The 20537-nt window shown below is 39.1% G+C and overlaps 1 protein-coding gene across 7 annotated transcripts in view; it reads left to right on the forward strand.

Moving 5' to 3' along the window:
• Window positions 1–4023: 4023 nt before the first annotated feature.
• The window catches only part of SMARCA4 (SWI/SNF related BAF chromatin remodeling complex subunit ATPase 4), a 103546-nt gene continuing 87032 nt past the window's right edge, over window positions 4024–20537 (forward strand). For all 7 annotated transcript variants that reach the window (XM_083353079.1, XM_083353080.1, XM_083353082.1 and 4 more), the window contains exon 1: window positions 4024–4243. The gene's annotated coding sequence lies outside the window, so the exon portion shown is untranslated. The remainder of the gene's footprint in view (window positions 4244–20537) is intronic.

A 20537-nucleotide genomic window follows, 5' to 3' on the forward strand; every position in this document is an offset into this window, starting at 1 on the left:
CTGCAATAGATCATTGACTTGAAAAGACAGGAGAAAGAGGTTTAAAACACTTTGGCTGAAGCTGCATGCTACTCCTGGTTTTAGAAGCCAATAAAAACAAAGCCGAAATAACTTGTTCCAATTCCACAAAGTTAGAATAAGTTGATCTCAAGAAACCTCATGAAACCATGGCCACCTCTATATTTGCTTGCACTTCAAGCATTTGTCCAAACAATTGCTCCAACTACTTCTTAAGGAGCTGGTTTCAATATGACAAGGTGTGAAGAAATTAGCCAAGAGAGTTGGCTTGGTGGCAGTTCTATCTATCGTAGATAATTTACAGTTCTCAGGTATATGTATAAATGTTGTAAACCACTACATCTGTAGTTAAACAATTAAAATATAAACTCATTTTTTTAAAAAAGAGTTTTAGATTTCAGGGGCAACTAGAACACCATGCAGGATCCCAATTCATTTAATATAGTGACATTTTGCTTCCATAGCAGCAGCAAACTCATTGGACAGGGAAGACGAAAGACAGGGAAGACATCGGCAAGATGAAAGAGATGGTATTAGATTTCTGGAGAAAAAAGGAGGAACCTGCTCCACTTTACATCAGGGAGGACTGTGTGGAGAGAGTTTCCTCCTTTAAATTTCTGGGAGTCTACCTCTGTGAAGATCTGACCTGGAAAGTTAACACAACCCAGGTGGCTAGAAAGGCCCAACAGAGGCTTCACTTTCTTAGGGTCTTGCAGAAGAACAAGGTAGAACAACGGCTTATGACCCTCTTTTACCGGTCTACTATAGAGAGCGTCCTCTCATATGGTATTGTGGTTTGGTATGCTGGTCTGACAGCCGTGGACAGGAAAGTATTAGAGGGTAGTGAGCACAGCACAAGACATTGTGGGCTGTCCCCTGACACCCCTGGATGACATAGCCAGGGCTCGTTGCCTTAGAAGAGTGAGGAAAATTCTCAGGGATGACTCACACCCTGGACGGTATCTCTTTATTCTCCTACCATCAGGTAGGAGATATAGGAGTATAGCCAGCCGTACCAACAGGCTGAAAAACAGCTTTTATCCGTGGGCTGTTAGGCTTTTGAATGGGATATAATCTCTGTGAACTTATGCAGAATTGACTTGGGAGGCCAGTGTGTGGTGTAGTTGGTACACATGGTCTGGTAGGATGGAGGGTTTATTGTCACTGTGTGTTGGGGGGAGGGAGCACGGGGGAGGCTCAGCTAATCTCAATGTACACATGTTGTACTTTGACAATAAAGGTTTATTATTATTATTAAAAAACAGCAATATTATCTTGCCTGTCTTGTCACCAGCCCTTTACCACATAATTAGCATGTTCTTAGAATGATAGTAATAGGATAATTGATAGGATAATTTTATCTCCTGTTTTCACCAAAACCCATATTTAGTTTTTTCTAGCTTATGTTCTGTTTTGCCTTATTTTTCTATCAATTTATGTGGATAGCAAAATTCAAACAATTATTTTGTACTTTTCTGTACCATGTGAAATGGATTTTGCAAACAATTTTTATGTAGCAAAATGAACTTAAATCTAAATGAACTCATCTAGTTCTTGAGTTTTGGATTGTGTCACAACTTTCTAAAAAAGCATGACTTCTGTATGTTTTTCAGTTGTTCTTATTTAACCAGGAGCTTTGAAATCAGCCTGCTTTTGGAGCATTCTTTCATACTATATTCCGGCAGACCAACATTGTATACAGGTAGCCCTCACTTAATAATTTATTGTTAGCAACCCAAATAGAAATTACTACAGATCCCAAAAAAGGTACTTACGACTTGGATTCTAAATTCTAACCCCATTCCTATGGCCATGTGATCGCATTTTGGGCACTGAGCAACTTGCTTGTGTTTACAGTGGTTCCCAGTATACTCCACTAGTAAAATGGAAAGTGTCTGTTTTATTCTGTGAAGTTTAAAACACAACTTAAATGTAGAAGCTTGTTAGGACAAGCAATACCCAGACCCCCAATCTAATTTTAAAATAAAACCAAAGTTCAAATGTCTTACCTTCCATAATTACTCAGGTCACACAGTAAACCAGATATACCCAACATGGGACTTCAACTAAATATAATTTATGCCTTCTATGGAAAAAAAAATTACAAGCCTCCAAAAGGCCATGGGAGTAAAAGCCACCCTCATCTCAGAAGGCAAACTGTTCCAGAACAAGAGCTGGAAGAATGGAGATGATCTGGAGACCTCTGAGTGATTCAGTATAATAGAAAAAAATGGGCAGATGAAAGTAAGGATGAGTCTCACCCGGGTGAGTGGAGGAGTCTATGGATACAGGATGTGGCAGTTTTATGTCCATTTAAGAAATTTAGTGCACAGTTATGATCCACAAAAGAGCAGGATGACTAAATTACATTATGTAAGAATATGGAGTCTGCGGGCAATCCCAAATGACTGAGAACTGGGTTTTGAGCAAGTGGTTCAGCATCTTGGGGCTTATTATCTTACCCTTGCTTTATATTCATATTATTTAGATTTTAACACTATTAATTCACCTTCCTGTGAAACATGCTTCTGTTTTATAGGAAAAAAATAGAAACTCTAAATGTGTTTTACAACAGGGGTCCCCAACCCCCAGGCGGTGGACAGGTACCATCTGTGGCCTGTTAGAAACCAGCTGCTCAAGCAAGCAAAGCTTCATTTGCACATACAGTACATGAGTCATTCCCTCCCCCAATCCACGGAAAAATAGTTTTCCACAAAACCAGTCCCTGGTGTCAAAAAGGTTGGGGACCACTGTTTTAGAGCATAGTTCCCCCCCCCCCAGCATTCAGATTAAATTGTTGTCAGGTAAATTGACACTTTAGCTTCAACAACAGGCCCTTCTGTAAAATGAATTTTTATAGAAGCAGAAAACTGGATTCTAAGGCTATTTTCTGTAGAACTATCTCAATTATCTCATCTCAGAGCAGAAAGCAGTTTATCTTCGCCTCTAGAATCAGTCCTTTTTTGTTTGCAAATACACACATAAACAGAATACAGCTTTTCTCCACCACCTGCATTATTTGCATAACCTCAAGAAATTAAAACGTAGTATTTTAGGTAGACAGGATTCTTCAGCATACCCTTTCATGTGCCCTAACCTACGTCTGTACACTTCTAGATATTGTACATTCGTGAACTAGTCTTCCTCGGTGGATTTAACTTCTATTGACTCTCGAAAGCCGACGTCGTATCGCTACTCTTATTAACCAATCAAATGTTAGCAAGCCATCCTCGCTTCGCTTCCATTTCTCCATCTTCTAGGTCAACTGAACTTTTTTTTTTTGCGAAACCCTCTCTTTAATACCTGGCCTTTCAGTCGGCTAAGGAAGCAGAGGCAAACTCACTGGATAGGGGCCCTTAAGGAAGCAGCCAAGCGAAATACTTTGCTTCAACGGCTGCCAGATTTACATTATTAAAGCCCCTTCCCCCCGTATTCCCCTCAGCCGCAGTGGTACTAGCAATGCGCATGCGCATCCACAGCCGGCTCGGATGGCGTTGGGGGATGGGGAGAGAAAATTGGGAAGGCGAAGCAAGTCAGCGCGCGCCTCTATCCAGCCAAGCGCGTCTCCACCTTAACTCGTCTTCTTTTCAAAGGAGCGCGAAAAAGCCTTCCTTCGCCACTTTATTGGCTGAGGCTAATGTTAAGAGGTGGGACTTAGGGGGAAAAAAACAATCCGTTTTCCCAAATAACATCTACGTCTGCCATCCTGCTTCTGTCTACTGTACTGTAATCTCTACTATATGCAGCGCTTTTGAGCTATTGTTTTAAACAAATCAAAGTCACTTAGAGAGAGAAAATGGAAGGATCAGAACAAAAATGTGAGACGTTTTGCTATTGGTCCATTAACGACTACGTAATGCTTTAAAGGTTTTTCTCGCACTTCCTCCCCCTCGTGATTGGCTAATAGGTAGCAAGTCTTTGGAAGATGTTATGATTCTGTTAAGGGAATAGCTCTCCGATTGGTGGAAAAGACAAGCAGGTTCAGACCAGAGCGAGCGCGCCCCCTTGCCGCGTCTTGCCGGCTAGGAACTAATGAGCGCGCGCTCCTGAGGAAACTCGTCTAGCCTGTTAGGAGGGCGCGCGCGCGCGCTGTATGGTGCTACCTATCGCGGGAGCGCGCCGTGAGAGGAGGGGGAGCCGGCGGCAGCGACTCCTCCTTTGTTTCCCCCCCCCCCCCCCACGGCTCTAGAGCTCTCGGGCCGCCTGGCTGGCGGGGTCCGGCACGGTAAGGTGGGGGGAGAGAACGTTGATCGCGCACGCGCGTGGATGAATGAATGGGTGAGTGGATGACCGTGTGAATGCTTTAGAATGAATCGGGTGGCTGTGGGGAGCAACCTCAGCAAAATCAGCACGTCCTGATCGGATGGTGCGGGGGGGGCGCGCCGTTATTTTCTGCCTGGAGCCGGAGTCTCATCTCTGCGATCGGCTTTAAGGGTAAGAAGGTAAAGGCAGGCGGGGGTGTGCCGAGTCCGCCTCTTCAGAGCCCCCACCCGGCATTTTTTCATCTCTCGCCCCCCTGGCCTCCTCCTACCAGCATACAATACTTCCTCCCTCCTTTTCCCAACCTAGCCTTTGCATCCTTTTTGGTACTTCTAAGCATCCTCGTTATTGATTGTTCAAGCTCTTTGTGGGAATGGATTCCTTTCTGATGGGTCCAATTTAGATTTCAGTAGTTCATTTATTATTCATTTTATATCCGTGCGCTTTGATATTTCTCAAGTTATTCCCCCCCCCCCCCCGATCTCCAGCACAAACGGGCTGTAGAGAAAATAAGAGTTTGAAAAATGTAGAGTTGGGGTATATAATTTATTAAATTAATATGGCCATGGAAAATGAGACTATTTTTTGCTGATCGCAACATAAACTTTATGTTCAGAAATATTTCAGAATGATAATAAATGCTAGCTTGGATTTCAGAATGTTGGATTAAATATTCAACATGTAAATTCACTTCCCTTTGTTCTTAGTCGTTCCTCTGATAGTGCCCATCTTTTTTTTGATAAGCTTCTTTTCACCTTTCCTACCATTGGCCTTTCTTCCATCCTTCCATTCTGCATCCCCACAAAGCAAAATCCTCAGAATCTGTGTGTTTGTACTTCTGTTCTGTGGTAACCCTAGCTACTCCAATGGTTCCAGTAATGGTGAAGAAAAAATAGATTGTAGTCCGCTTGTGTATCACAATTGTAAAGGATCATATACTGCTATCTGGATGCTGAGATTATTGTGAACCATGTTGGACCAGGCCTTACTACCGGTAGCAAGGGTCATCTATTACTCTTACAAAAGGATGCTTATTGAAGATTGCTTGATACATATTTCATGATTTTTAAGGAATCTTGTTAATTTTTAAAATCACAGTAGTTGACACAGAGAATTCTGGTTTTGTGATGTTTAAAGTTGACTGTACACAAGTAAAGTTAGTCCATGTATCACTGCAGCTGTTTCCTTCACACTTTCTTTCTGAAGGACTAATTCAGAGAGCTCTCCAATATAGTTTTTCTTCCAACTACCTTTGATGTCACTTCATCTCCTGTTGGTTTTCGTTCTTATGAAAAGTAATTCAACCTCTACTTCCCCCCCCCCCAATCTTATTTTAATAGTTCTAGTCTTTGGCTGTGTGGTTCTTCCAATTGTTTTTTTAACTTTGGTACCATTTTCCTAGTATTGTCTCATCCAAGTCTCATATCCCCTTTCTTTTAGGAAGTGTGAATAGGTATTATTCCTGTTCTTGTCTCCAATTTCCTATGGGCTAATTCTAGAATATTAAAGGGGTTTGGATTAACCATGTTCAGTGAAAAGGGTTTAACAAAGATGTCCTCTAAGACTCATTTCTGGTCCCTTGTAATGACGGAATGGAAGTGCCTTCTACCTTGCCCTTATTCTTTTTCTTCCAATCCCATTCCCTTATTCTGTTCTGCTTTCTTTCCATTCGTATATTCTTCTTCCCAACTGACAATAATTCACCAACTTCTCTTCTCAACTTTGAGAATCTGGTCATGTTTTTGTGCAAACAAAGGCCAAATGGTGCACAATTTTCTCACTTTTCTGTTCTTCCTTTCTTGGAAACAGTCAGGAATGCCAGCCTAGTCTGAAAAATGAGATAATGAATCTTTGTAGGACTTCCAAGAATACAAGAAAAAGCATATATAGCCCTTTCAGATGATGCAAAAAGATGAGACTGTAGAAATCTGTGCAACATAAATCAAGGACCCTGCATTTAGCCCTACTCCCAAGATTGCACATCTCTTATGGACTCCTCATGTAGTGGGGATAAAATGCAAAGACATCTTTATCTACAGAGACTTTCCCTTTCATTAAGGACTCAGATTTTCCAGACCTCAGATTTTAGGATCCCTTATTACCTGGTAAATCAGCATAGATATTCCTCTCACTTAAGGAGCCTGGAATTGTGCAGTCTCGAGCTGGACTGAATATGTGACCTTGGAGATGAACTGCATTTCTGAAGCTCCTTATTAACAATTGAAGGGTCTTAGGAATGTGCTATCAAGGCACATATCAAGGTGCTTTGATTTTCCTTGGTATACTGCTCAAAATAATTGTGAATGTCTATCTAGAAGCCTTCTGTAAATAGAGGGAATGATGTACTTCCACATGCTCAAGATCAGTCATCTAATATCAGAAGTAGCCTTCAAATGTGTTAGATATAACCCCCATAAGCCTCTAAAAGTTGCTACGTTAAAAACATAATTTGAGAAATAGGCAAAATGAATAAATACATGCCCGTGGAGTAGTTGCTTTAATTATATTTTAATTTAATGGATATAAAATCAAATTTAGGGTTTTTTTCCCATTCCCACCTATTACTGTCTAAATTGCATTTCTCACAGGCTGCTTAGAGAGCAGATATGGCCCTTGGCCCAGAAAAAGGTGCACCCTACTGCCTTCCGCTTACTTTCAACATGAAAGCCTGGTTGCTGCTTCCAACTAGTCTGGGAACCTAGGATGAGTTGAGACTGTCCTGTAGTCTCCTCTAGAAACAGGATGAAAAGAGGATCTTTTATTTTTACCATTTACAATTTTTTTTAAATCCCATTTATATCCCGCCCTTCTCCGAAGACTCAGGGTGGCTTACAATCTAAGAAGCTCAAATCAATCTGCTTAGCAATTGAGGAGAGGTAGGAAGAAGCAAAATAAGGTGTGTGTATTCATTTTATGATTGTAGTCTGGAGTCATAGTTGCTTTGTACCCAACACAGAACTAAAGGATTTAGCATCTTAGCCTCTCAGGAAATATTCTAAAGCACCTAATGGTTTCTAGCAATTTTATTCCGCTTTTTTTTCTTTTTCATCTGCAGGTAGACTGCTCTTCTAAATCCAGGGATTCTTATCATAGTACTCACTGACTCAAAGGCAACATGGTTTTTCTTTCAGCCACTCTTGGCTGTTCTCCACCTCTTGCTTACCTTGAGGAAACATTCCCTTCTTATTTGTCTCTCCCCAGCTTGTTTTATTTATTTGTATTTATTTATAAATGTATAAACTGCTTCAGTTGAGACTGACATACCAAAGGAGCCCTGCAGCAAAGAGCAACATTTTTCTGTGCTAAGATAATTTTTCTTGTTTTTCTCTTAAGAAGATTTTCTCCTTTGTTGCTCTTGTGTCCCTTATTCTTTTTCCTCAATACTTTATCATAATGAGGAAAATAGACTGGCAGGATAGAATATTTTGGAAAATGAAACATTTCCACTTTTTCCTTCATTATTTATGTTATATTATTCTGCCCCCAAAATAAGACACCCAATGGAGTACATTTCCCCTTGCACTTAAAAGCAAAAAAATAAAAAAATAAATCTTTTGTTTGACTAAATGATGCTCAAAGTGTGCTAACCATGATTGGTATTAACTACATTAGGGAAGACATTTTAAATTATATATAATTTATATATTTGTTTTCATTAAAGTTAAATCAAGAACAATTTAAGATTCACACATAGAGCTAAACAATATTTGATCTGAAAGGGAAGCAGAAAATTGATTCTGTATAATCCTGAAGCCTCTTATCTTTCTTTTTCATTTTGTTGAACTGTGATGTTTGATACTATGTACAAATCAGAACTCTCAATAAGATAAATTGGACATTGCATGAACTGTGATTCAGAACCTGAAGCAATTGGAAAAAGGAAAGCCAGCATGTGATAACAGTGTTGAAGTTCATCTTTTCACCTGCCAGATTAGTTAAATCAAGAGATTGAATTAAATTAGCTAAAAGGAAACACAAGTAATTTATTTTTCTATTGCCATCCTTACAAGACAATAGTTTACTAGTACTTTATTTTTTATTTTGTGCCTGCAAAACAGCTTTGACTCCTGGCAACTACCTGGACAAGTCCCTGCAGTACAACTATTTCTGTACTCTTTATGTAAAACTTCTTAATAATTTGTTGGGGTAGATTCACAAAGAGCCTTAAAGAGTTTGATTGCAGTCTCTTTGGAATCAAGTTTGGAATTCAAATCCTGTTGCTGAAATATTTTAAAGTTTCTTACACCCTGATGTGGCTGATATAAAAAGATTATATAAAAGGGTTGAGATTCTTCTACTACTATACTAAAAGATCAGAGATATATCACTATGGAATCCTTTGAATGAAATTAACTAGACAATTTATATGATTTACAGATAGTGCTTGCTTTATTTGGAGTCAAGTTGGAGTTCATTTCCATTCCCTCTGCAATATGTATTCATTGTTGATAGGTTGATTCTCTATGATTGTCACTAACTCAATAATATTCTCTTTCATGCCATTCCTTGAATTGGACAAATTTATCCTTTTAACTTGTTTTGAGGATGAACAAAGGAATGGGTTAAGAGAAAATGGATAGGAGAAAAATGTTTCCATCTTATCTAAACTTCTAAGGACAGTTTTAAATGTGTGCTTAGAATGGTTTTGACTTCTTATCATCCAAAACAAATGGTAAATCTTGTTCTTTTTTGTACTTACAAATACATGATGGTATTCCTTGTGGCCTACTAGATGTCAAACTCGCAGCATCATATGACGTTGCGACGTATTGCGACTTTTTCTTCATTGCTGGCAATAGGGTGGGCTCAGTTTCGGCATGACGCATCCAGCCCGTGGGCTGGCAGTTTGACATCCCTGACTTAGAAGGTTCTGATATGGGGAGTATCTAAAAAGGAAACAAAAATGGCAGAAATAGTCACCCTGTTCTTCCTTTCCTTCCTACACATGATAAAAAATGATGTCAAGTTTTAAACTGTGTCCTAAGTAACAATTTAATTGCAGCAATTTATTATCTTTAAATATTTAAATCCACTGCAGCTAACAGGTAAATTAGTTGCTCCTCTAGTATTCTATCAGTATTAATTTATATGCAAATGATAAATTGTAAAATTATACATATGCCTAGCCATATATATGCAAACAATTTTATAATTTTCTGTGATATAAAGTGCTACATAAAAATCCAATCAATTTTTAGTGCTAGGACTCAGATTTATCACTGAGAAATTCCCAATGAAGCTATCATTAAAACAGTGCTTTTATAAATTGAGGAAAACTGCATTGGCAGAAAAACTAACTTGACAGTAAAAATGTTTTAAAATCCTATAATAAAAAATAGATTTAGTCAAATATGGATGCCATTTATTAATAATGTTACTAAGATACTTAAAAATTGGTAATAAGTAATAATGTAATTCCCCCCTTTTTTATGACCCTGTAATCCCTTAATTCGGGGTAGACAGGGCGACTGGATAAAGTAATTGTTAGTTATAATTACTACCATTTGGAATTGATATAATAAATAATTGATGCTTAATGTTTATACTTTCTTCAATTATATAGAAATAATATACCAGCTTTACTTTTTTTCTTCTTTTTTGGTGGGAGGGGGCTCTTTCTTTTTCTGTGTAGTTCATTTTTCAATTTGGTTTTATTTTTATGTTGATATTACATTTGCTTAATAAAAAAAGCAATATTTTTAAAATAATATTCTTCTGTAGGAAAAAAAAATCCAATTCTAAAAATGCTTTGTTTCAGAATATTAATACTATAATGAATGCATTAAAATTAAATAATTCCAATTAAAGTTTTTTAATAATTATCCTTGGGAAGCAGATAGATAAACAGAAAAATCTTAATATGTTAATTGGAGCACCCGACCTCACATTTTCAAGGAACTTTCCAACAATAGACTGCAGGTAAATGATGTCAGCATCACCTGGATGGAACTGAATGGCAAAGATAGCATCATATCAGATGAAGCAAGCTCCACCTTCTGTAAATGTGTTGTGGCATTGCACATTCCTCCAAATAAAGTGGAACTTGCAGCATGATACTGCTCTCCATGGGAGAGAATTCATTGAAGCTAACGTTCAACTTTAGTGGGCATATCTAGGATCCATCAGTTTCAACTGATCATCAGCCAGCCACTACTGAGATGTAGCCTTTGGGGGATTTTGGAGATTGGGAATTCCCAACTTGGGAAGAACCATTTTTAGGAAGGGGAAAAATGGGTGGATTTCTCCCATCTAGATTGGAAATCTCCTTCCTGAATGTACCCTGGGATCCTGTCTCAGAAAAACTGGAGATCCTTTTTAAAAATGCTGGAGGAAACTCTAAGGCACTTCAAGAAAGAGGTAACAAAAGCCTCCACAGTTGGACATTTCACAATCTGGCTGATGTGTTCAAAAAGCTCCAGGGCTATTTCTTGCCGAACCAGTTGGCAGCTGATCACATAGGTATTATGTAACCATACAGGTTGATGTTATATGGTTGAAATAATAACAGTATTTAAGACTGCAATCGTGTGCATGTTTACCCAGAACAAAGCCCCATTGAATTCTGGAAACTGCTTCTTAAAATATGTAGCTAGAGCCTCATCTGATCATTGTTACATCAAAGTAATGACAAAGTTCTTTCACCATTTTAAGCAGAACATACAGGTGAAACTCAAAAAATTAGAATATCGTGCAAAAGTTCCTTTATTTCAGTAATGCAACTTAAAAGGGGAAACTAATATATGAGATAGACTCATTACATGCAAAGCAAGATAGTTCAAGCCGTGATTTGTCATAATTGTGATGATTATGGCGTACAGCTCATGAAAACCCCAAATCCACAATCTCAGAAAATTAGAATATTACATGCAATAAAACAAGGAGTGTACATAGAACAATATCGAACCTCTGAAAAGTATAAGCATGCATATGTACTCAGTACTTGGTTTGGGCCCCTTTTGCAGCAATTACTGCCTCAATGTGGCGTGGCATGGAAGCTTTCAGCCTGTGGCACTACTGAGGTGTTATGGAAGACCAGGATGCTTCAATAGTGGCCTTCACCTCTTCTGCATTGTTCGGTCTCATGTCTCTCATCTTTCTCTTGGCAATGCCCTATAGATTCTCTATGGGGTTCAGGTCAGGCGAGTTTGCTGGCCAATCAAGCACAGTAATCCCATGGTCACTGAACCAGGTTTTGCTGCTTTTGGCTGTGTGGGCAGGTGCCAAGTCCTGCTGGAAAATAAAGCTCGTCTGCGGAAGGAAGCATGAAGTGCTCCAAAATCTCCTGGTAGATGGCTTTGTTGACCCTGGACTTAATGAAGCACAGTGGACCAACACCAGCAGATGACATGGCTCCCCAAATCAACACAGACTGTGGAAACTTCACACTGGACTTCAAGCATGTTGCAGTGTATGCCTCTCCATTCTTCCTCCAGACTCTGGGTCCTTGGTTTCCAAATGAGATGCAAAAGTTGCTCTCATCAGAAAAGAGGACTTTGGACCACTGAGCAACAAACCAGGTCTGTTTTTCTTTAGCCCAGGAAAGACGCTTCTGACGTTTGTTGTTCAGGAGCAGCTTGACAAGAGGAATACGACATTTGAAGCCCATGTCCAGGATCTTGATGCACTGACTCCAGCCTTAGTCCACTCCTTGTGAAAGTCCTCAACACTTTTGAATGGCCTTTTCCTGACAATCGTCTCCAGGCTGCGGTCATCCCTGCTGCTTGTGCACCTTTTTCTTCCACACTTTTCCGTTCCACATAACTTTCTATTAATGTGCTTTGATACAGCACTTTGGGAGCATCCAACTTCTTTTGCAATTACCTTTTGAGGCTTTCCCTCCTTATGGAGGGTGTCAATGATGGTTTTCTACACAACTGTCAGGTCAGCAGTCTTCCCCATGATTGTGATTCCTACTGAACCAGACTGAGAGACCATTTAAAGGCTCAGGAACCCTTTGCAGGTGTTATGGCTTAATTAGCTGATTAGAGTGGGACACTTTGAGCCTAGAATGTTGCACCTTTTCACAATATTCTAATTTTCTGAGATTGTGCATTTGGGGTTTTCATGAGCTGTATGCCATAATCATCACAATTATGACAAATCACGGCTTGAACTATCTTGCTTTGCATGTAATGAGTCTATCTCATATATTAGTTTCCCCTTTTAAGTTGCATTACTGAAATAAATGAACTTTTGCATGATATTCTAATTTTTCGAGTTTCACCTGTATATGAAAATTGCAGTAAAAGTCTTACCTCTCCAAAAACCAGTTAGGAAAAATCAACATTGTATCTACTATGGCACTGAGGTCTTCCCTCCCTCTCCACCCACCCGGCACAACCCTGAAAAAAAGAGTTGAATTCTGTCCCTGGATAGCAAAAAGGTCGTCTACCCCAATTCTGAACTCAGATTGAAATAGGGAAAGAAAAAATGAAAACATGTATTAAGAGAGTTTATGAATGTACATCACCATCTAAGATGGCGGCGCCTGGAATGGCTGCGGCTGCATTGGCTCTTGAAGGCGAATAGTTTTGGGAGGGATAGTAAGGGCTATAGGCCACATGATCAGGAAGATTTTGATGTGTTTGAGCAACATGGTGGAACTGGGGTGGCATACGACATGCGACCGACAATCTTTGCTGGCCTGGTGAGTTTCTAGTTGTTTTGGAACTGTTGGTGAGACCATTAAAAGTCGTTGGCGCTGTTTGAATTTGTTCTGCCAGCAGCAAGATCTGACTGCTGGCCCAGTGATGGATTCTATTGCAAATCAGGGCTGTTTCCAGAGGAGGAGAGGACCTGGAGTTTATGGAGCAAAGGAACTGGATGAGGCTGTCGGCAGGCCCAGAGGAAGAGAGAGAGGCTTTTGGAGGAGTTGGTGGCGACGGCAGCGTGCTCCAGGGGCGAAAAGAAGCAAGGCCTCTTTAAGGAAAAGGTGGAAGAGTCAGGATCAGAAAAAGGAAAGAAGGCGAGGTTGTCGGAATACAAGCGAATTTGAGGGCTAATCCACATGGAGCCCCATTTCCATCTGTCCTGTTTGCCATCGTTCGCTCCCTAGAGACTAAAATGGACAATGTGAAATTTGAGCGGGCCACGAACAAGGAGTATATATCGGAGGTGGTGACCCTTTGAGAGCTGTATGCAACGAAATTTCATTTTGATGTATGCCGATTGGTTATCATCACCACTTGCTTCAACCCACTATGATCTCTGGCTTCTTCCATTATATGTGATCTTTCAACAGATTATCTCTGCAGAAACATAACCCTTAAAACCTAGCTGCTTGTCATAATTTATACCTGCTAAATTTCCCCATTTAATGCCATTATTTAAAAAGCATGAGCCATTGTTTTTTTCATCTCTTCAGAACATGCTTTAGTTCAGACTTTCTAACCTAATTTTCTCCAAATTTTTACATTGTTTGGGAAAGGTAAGAATTGGAGGTACACATCTGGAAACCATCAAGTATGAAAGGCGTATTATTTTTTTATTATTTCATTTACTGAGTTGTGTGTATTTTTCTTAATCTATATTAACTTGATTCATCTATCGGTGATTGGTCTAATCTCTAAAATTTCATAAATAATAAATTGGTGAGGCTGAAGCTAGTACACGTTTGGATATAATGGAAAACCATGATTTGTGCATTGTTTACAACCCATGATGTATCTGGCTGGTGCTCTCCTCTCACCCATCTCTCTTTTTTTAAATGTTAAGGTGATACTCTTGTGTGTTGACCAGGATTTATGGTCATTACTTCCATGTACATTTCTGTACTAACAGAAGTTCCAAAAGTTGTTTGCTATTACCATATTCTAAGTCTTTTTTTTTACTTCTTAGTCATCTAAAAAGCCTTAATTTCCTGTTTATTTAAGGTTAGCCATATTTCCTGTTATCTTTAAATCTGGGGAGTTCCAATCTCTAAGTTAAACTTAATTCCTGGTCATTTTTATGAATACATCCCTGTAGATTTCTTGGCAACAGTACAAAGTATTTGACAGTTGCCTTCTCCCAGGATGTTTTTCAACTTGCCATTCTAACCTATAGAACAGGTATTCCTTGAATGTTTCTCATCCAACTACTCATCCCAGCTGCAGGAAGGTAAGCTGGTTGCTGTTGAGACAAGCTGTTGCTTACTAAGTATTTCTATTGCCAATGGATTCTTCCCGTTGCCATCAAATCAACCCCTAAAATAATTGTGACCCTTTACAGAAAGAAAAAAAAATCACTGCTAGTTTAATTCAGGCCCTACTTTCTCCAGTGTGAAGAATGCAATAATTTTGACACACGGTTATGACTTAGTTTAGGGTCAGAACATATCCTGCTACAAGAAGTTTGTTTATTATTATTATTATTATTATTATTATTATTATTATTATTATTATTATTATTATTATTATTATATTTTTATCCCTCTTTATTACTCAAGGCAGTGAACATTTGTAATACCCCTCCCTCCACCTATTTTCCCTGTTCTCACATTAAATTTAGATTTCATTTTAAATAAAAGCATTTATTTTTTGTTTTTCAGGAAGCAGTTGCTGTAATTGTAACTGAGTGTGTGTGTGTGTGTGTGAGAGAGAGAGAGAGGGGGGGGAGGGAGGGAGAGAGAGAGAGAGAGGTTTTTTCCGGTCAGACCAGTTTGATGCACCTTGGGTTTTTGAACTTGTTAAACTGCAGTTCTATTATTATGATTTCTTTTGCCTTGCAGCTCCAACCTAGGAACGTTAAGCAGGGCTCAAGTCGCTACTGCAATATATTGTGTATTCAAATTTCTTTTTGCTGACAAAGAGTTAAATGGGAGACTAGGATAGGGTATGGCTAGCTGATGAGAGCAAAAAAAGCTCGAAATATTAGATTAATACAATTCTTATTATTTTGATAAAGAACAGTTAAGTATATAGTTTTCCAATATTCCTAAAGAGTAACAATCATATTAATATAATATAATACTTTGGGGAAAGGGGAAATCAACTAAAATTAACATATGGAATATAGATTATAGAAATTAATTGTTAAAGATTGTTCCACAAATGTTACCCAGACAACACACTGTTTACTAATTATTGAGTGATTTATGCTGTGTTAATATGTGTGTGTGTGTGTGTGTAAATTTTTTTGGATTGCTAACAAAGAATTAAAAGGAGACTGATATAGCAATCTTTGTTAGCAATAAAAAAAAATTACACAAATATGAGCTTAACACTTAACATTTGTTAAGTATTTTGAATACCTTGCTAGGCCCCAAATACGGGGCAAATCTTATTTCCTGTTTCAGCCTAACCCAAGGCCATCCACAGGCTGTAGTCACAACAGTGACAGCTCATATTTGTGTAAATAGGGGTTAAAACAACTGCTTAAGATGCAGTCGGCCCAGGTTCGAATCTCAGAATGGTATGACTGACTGATGAGAACAAATGAGTTTGAAATGGCCATATCAGCCTCCCTTTAATTCTTTGTTAGCAATCCAAAAAATTTATACACACACACACACACACACACGTATATGTATATGTATACGTATACAGAGAGAGAGAGAGTCATGCCAGCCACATGACCACGGAGACATCCTCGGACAAGCGCTGGCTCTTCGGCTTTGAAACGGAGATGAGCACTGGCCCATCTTTTCCACTAAAGGCCCAGTTCAAGTTATCAAAAGCTTTTTCTTCATCCAGAAAGATTAATGCAACCTGTTTGTCTTTGCATTTTTGTAAATATTCAGTTATATTCAAAATTACTCTTACATTATCTATTAGTTGTCTTTTAGGTAATAAACCATACTAGTCTTCATGTATATAATCCTATAAAACATTTTTAAGTCTTTCATCTAGAGCAGGGGTGTCAAATGTCACATGATGTTGGGAGTTTGACATGTCTGATCTAGAGCCCAAAATTTCTGTTGTTAAGCAAGACATTTGTTGGGTGAGTTTTGCCCCATTTTACGATCTTTCTTGTCACAGTTTTTAAGTTAATCACTGTAGTTAAGTTAGTAACATGGTTATTAAGTGAATCCAGCTTCCCCATTGATTTTGCTTGTCAGAAAGTGACAAAAGGTGATCACATGACCCTGGGACACTGTAACCGTCATAAACATGAATCAGTTGCCAAGGATCTGAATTTTGATCACGTGACCATGGGGATGCTGCAACGGTCACATGAAAAATGGTCATGAGTCACATTTTTCAGTGCCCTTGTAACTGAACCGTCATTAAACGAACAGTTGTAAGTTGAGTACCTGTAGTATATGTAATTGGCAGAGCAAAGGAAGCAAAACAAGGTTAGTCTTTCACCCTAGACGAGGTCACCATCAAAATTTGACCAGTGGGGTGATATCAACTCTCTGTGTTGTATTATCTGGATGTGAAAATAAAGAGGCCACTGGAAGTCGGCTGGCAGAACAATTTGTACAAAGGATATAAATGTGGTCAATGAAGAGTGAACTATATAGCAAAGACATTTCTTGCAAACTGTTTCCAATCCCCTGAACTGATTCACGGTGCTTCTTTACAGTTGCTCAACTTGTCTTGAATCCTTCTTACACTGTAATTCTGTCCTTTTGAGGGAAGATTTGTTAAAAACAGAGAAAGATGGTATTGCAGTAGTATTCTTGGCATTCCAAGCAAAATGAGACCTCTTCTGATTCTGATCACTCATCTTGGTGAGATGATCTGCTTTAAAACCAAAGAAACTAACAAAAGGAGAAAGAAATGTGGCTGTCACTGTATTCTTTCATTCTATATGTGGAATGTGTGGATAAACACAGCAATGTGTGATTCCTTTCAAAATAATTTTAAATGATGCATATAATATTATGTTTTTCTTCATATGAATATTATCTAGTCAGTATAAATTCTTTTTGGGTGTGCCTTTGAATTAATCTTGACACCTGGCAATTGCCTGGACAAGTCCTCACAATTTTTTGGACAATATTTTGGAAGTGGTTTGCCTTTACCTCTTTCCTTGGGCTGAGAGACAGTGACTGGCCCAAAGTCACCCAGCTGGCTTCGTGCCATAAGTGGAACTGGAACTCATATTCTAGTTTTTAGCTTGATCCCTTTAACCATTAGTCCAAACTGGCTGTCAGTAGAGTTACTAAAATATTTAAATTCATCCTTTTCCAACCAGATAACCTCCAGTTAATTAACAACTCTCATCCTCCCTACTGGTACAAGATGATAGAGTTTATTCAATACTTCAAAGCAAGTATTGTGTTCTTTTTTTGTGGACTGATGTTGCAAATATATTTCAAATGGTGTATGTGTACTGTTGCCACCCGTCTCTGTTTTGGGTGCATCAGTTGAACTGGTTTTCAGAACTGGAATGTTGTAACCTTTATGTTGGGCATAATCCTAGACAGGCAGATGGTGACTGTTTCACAACTTGAAACTCTTCATAGATTGCAGATAAGAATAAGTACCGTTCCCCCCCCCCCCGCCCAACAGAATTGGAATAGGTACTGGCAACAGGGAGAGACCTCTCATCACTTTACAGGACTGATGTTATGAATTAATAAACACATTGACTTTCCCAGGTACGTGAAAGTAATGCCCTGTTTCCTTTTTTTAAAATATATTTATTTAGTTAGTTAGCGTATGGCTTTTTAAAATATAAATAGAAGGTATTTCAGTGATATATTTTGTGTAACATTAACAAATTAATGGTTAAAATTGAAAACAGTATTTATTAAAATAATGGAAATAGCACATTGCTATTGATTTTTAGACATAATATAATTGGTCTTAGTTTGTTACACTTGTTAGCCACTTTGAGTGACTGAGATCATTCAATTTTTACCTCAAGATGTTTTACTTTTTCTTATAAATACAAGCTAATCATTCCTTCACCTGAAGTTTTTGATTAAAATATAATGTTTGGTCTATATTTGTGTTTTGGAATGGGATGTTTCCGGGCATGACTTCAAGTGGATTTCTTCTTGAACGAGAGAAAATGCAATAAGGAGAGCAGGTAGAAATAGTGGAATGAAAATAAAGATCACCACCTCATGTTTTGGTGCAGGGGAATACTTTCATTTCATATCCAAAGGATATATACCATGATTTCTTTTGCAATAGCTTACAAAATTGTAAGCAGGAGCTGGTATTAACCATCATACAGTTCTGGCCTATTGTATGCATTCCTGCAGGGAACTAGCCTCCAAGTACCGTATATTGCAAAATATCCATTTCCATGAGCCTTTAAGCATAGGAAGTCTGCTGTTAGTGTAAAATACGGAGGGACAAAATAATTCAGCTGGTGGAGTTCAGTTGTTCATGGAAATATAAACTTGTTAGGCTCATTTTGGTTCCATGGAATCTCCTTGGGTAGCCTGGAATTTTTGTTAACATATAAAATGCTTAATATATATATATAAGACGACAATTTGCTTAGGAGCAAGTAGATGGACAGGGCTTAAAAGAGAGGTCCCCAACCTTTTGGGCACCAGGGACCAGTTACTTGGAGAGAGATTTTTCCGCAGACTGGAGGGGGCATGGTTTTGGGTGCTGCCTTCATCCCGCGGATGGGGCTTTGCTTGTTTGTGTGGCCCGTTTGCTGGCATGCTGCAGCCCGGTACCAGTCCATGCTGCAGCCCGGTACCGGTTGGGGACCCCTGGCTTAAAGCATGGCATAAATTGCATATTTTGGAATTATTTATCCACTTATAAGTGGATGATCCAATAAAGTTTAGTTAAAACTGAAGTAGTACAGTATTCAGTTAGGGAAATTTCTCTTTGCAATTTGCTTTTTAATTCAAAATTAATTACTTTTTAATTTAAAGGTAGTCCTTAACTTAATGACCATTCAGTGTTACAGTGGCCTTAAAAAAAGTGACTTGTGACCTATATTCTCACTTAAGACCATTGTACTATCCTCAAGGTCACATGGTTGAAGTTCGGCTGCTTGGCAACTGGCTTGCATTTATAACCGGTTGCTGTGTCCTGCAGTCACATGATTGCAATTTGTTATCTTTCCTGCCAACTTCCTATAGAAAAAAAATGGCACAAATTGCCCGTTGGGGAAGCTGAATTCATTTAACGACCATTTCACTTAATGAACACTCAGCTTAATGACCACAATGTTTGGCTTAATTACCACTATCAAAACTGACAGCTTACATCCTCAGAAACATATGATGGAAATTCCAGTCCCAGTTCTGGTCGTAAGTCAAGGACTACCTGTAAAGAAACATTAACTATACTTTCACCCAAACCTTGAGGAATTTATTGACGCAGATTTTTTTTTTTAAAAAAAAATAATATTCATGTAATAAAGGTCTGACTTACACTCTTTAATTTCAGACCATTATCTTCTACTTTAAAAGGTAAAGGTAAAGGTTCCCCCGCACATGCGTGCTAGTCGTTTCCGACTCTAGGGGCCGGTGCTCATCTCCGTTTCATAGCCGAAGAGCCAGCGCTTGTCCGAGGACGTCTCCGTGGTCATGTGGCCGGCATGACTAGACGCCAAAGGCGCACGGAACGCTGTTACCTTCCCACCGTAGTGGTCCCTATTTTTCTACTTGCATTTTTACGTGCTTTCGAACTGCTAGGTGGGCAGAAGCTGGGACGAGTAACAGGCGCTCACTCTGTTACGCGGCACTCGGGATTCGACCCGCCAAACTGCCGACCTTCTGATCGACAAGCTCAGCGTCCTAACCCACTGAGCCACCGCGTCCCTATCTTCTACTTTAGGCATCCATTAAATCCATCCATTATTCTTGTCATCATTATCATCATCATCTAACCCAGGGGTCCCCAACCCCCAGTCCGTGGATCAGTACCGATCCGTGGCATGCCAGCAACCGGTCCGCACAAACAAGCAAAGCCCCATCTGTGGGATGCAGGCAGCACACAAAACCACACACTCTCCGCAGAAAAAACCTTTCACCAGAGAACCAGCCCCTGGTGCCCAAAAGGTTGGGGACCTCTGATCTATCCTGTTGATCCAATACATTGTATGGCTTTTTCCTAGCTTTTTCTTTTCCACCTCTTCTCGTAATCATGTCCTTTCTTTAACCAAAATATTGATGTGTCTTGATTGTATTCCATCACCCTGCCCTACACAATAGTTTCCTTTTCAGTCATCAGTTGGCTCATTTTCATCCATTTAATTCTTGTAGCTCTCTCTAGGTGGTTTCTCTTCCTGTCCATTTGTTTACTCCTGGTTATTTTTACTAAGTCAAAACCCGACAAAAGTCATTATGTCTTGGCATGAATCCAGTCACCATTTCTCTATACAGGTAGTCCTTGACTTACAGCCACGATTGA

This window comes from Vipera ursinii (genome assembly GCF_947247035.1).
Source record: "Vipera ursinii genome assembly, chromosome: 2".
NCBI classification, from domain to species: Eukaryota; Metazoa; Chordata; class Lepidosauria; order Squamata; family Viperidae; genus Vipera; species Vipera ursinii.